General features: G+C 37.4%; 1 pseudogene; it reads left to right on the forward strand.

Moving 5' to 3' along the window:
- The window catches only part of LOC103201493, a 33,910-nt pseudogene that overhangs the window by 26,854 nt on the left and 5,726 nt on the right, over nt 1–1,330 (forward strand).

A 1,330-nucleotide genomic window follows, 5' to 3' on the forward strand; every position in this document is an offset into this window, starting at 1 on the left:
TATAGGAGCTCTGGTTGCATAGTACTTAAGGCATTTGACTGCTAACCAGAAGGCTAGTGGTTCAAACCCACCAGCCACTCCTCGGAAGGAAGACTGGGCCATCTACTTCTATAGTGATACTGCCTCGGAAACCCAAGGAGGGGTCTCTATGAGTCGGGTCCAACTCAACAGCAGTGAGTTTGGGTTTTTTATATGTTTTATGCACAGTCTAGTGTAGGGATTAAGGTTATGGATTTTGGAGAGACCAGGTTTTGAATCTTAGATCTCCCAATTACTGACTATATGACCTTAAGAAAGATATTTAATTACTCTGAATTTCAGTTCCCTTATATGTAAAATGGGCATCATAATAATACCCAACTCGAGTCAAATCCACTCAATGGCAGTGAGTTTGTTTTTTATTTTTTGTTTATATATATCTACATACGTATATACATGTGTGTGTGTGTGTGTGTGTATAACGAAAAACCAACTGCTGTCAAGTTGAGTCCAAATCATAGTGACCCACATAGGGTTTCCAAAGCTATAAATCTTTATGGAAGTAGATTGCCTCATCTTCCTCCTACAGAGCAGCTGGTGGGTTTGAACTGCAGACCTTCTAGTTAGCAGCCAAATTCCTTACCCCCTGTACCATCAGAGCTCCTATATATTATATACTACATAAAATACATATTATATATTATGTATAATATATATATAATTATATATTATACATAGAGAGAGAGACTACATGCTAGCTATTCTACTTAGCAAATGGCAGAGCTAGAAAAGGTGGCACGCAACATCATTTAACCTTGTACACTCATCTTGAGTCATGACTTTGCCCATACTCTCTAGTTTGTAGCCTCCAGAACTGCTTGGTCATTTGCCTCTACTTCAAGTAACTTTTGGGATAATAATAACAATAGCTAACATTTGATCAATGGTTAGAGTATACCAGACATTGTCCTAAGTGAATTATTCTTCCTCTCTTGAGTAGACAGAATAGTTTTGATAGGATTAGATGTATTAACATTTCTAACACGTAGCTTTAAAATCTATAAAATCACTGTACAATTACACTCACTTCTACATTCTATCTCAGTTTGGAATGAATGCAAAAGTTTTCTTTGAATTAGGAAAGGAATACATAGGGCTAAAGACCTGCAGTGTAGTAAATTACTTAGTATGGCTTTTCTACCCATAAGTCATTGTAAACTCAGTGGTGGAATGAGCAACTGAGGAGATCCTGATTGTAAATGTTATCCACCTGGGTTATTTCTGTTGGGCGTAGCACAACACAGTGTTACGGGAGACTCACTCTTAGGTGCTTAGAATTCTGTTGTTATGA

This window comes from Orycteropus afer, unplaced genomic scaffold, assembly GCF_000298275.1.
Source record: "Orycteropus afer afer isolate SDZICR_OR568_19922 unplaced genomic scaffold, OryAfe1.0 scaffold00152, whole genome shotgun sequence".
Taxonomy (NCBI): Eukaryota; Metazoa; Chordata; class Mammalia; order Tubulidentata; family Orycteropodidae; genus Orycteropus; species Orycteropus afer.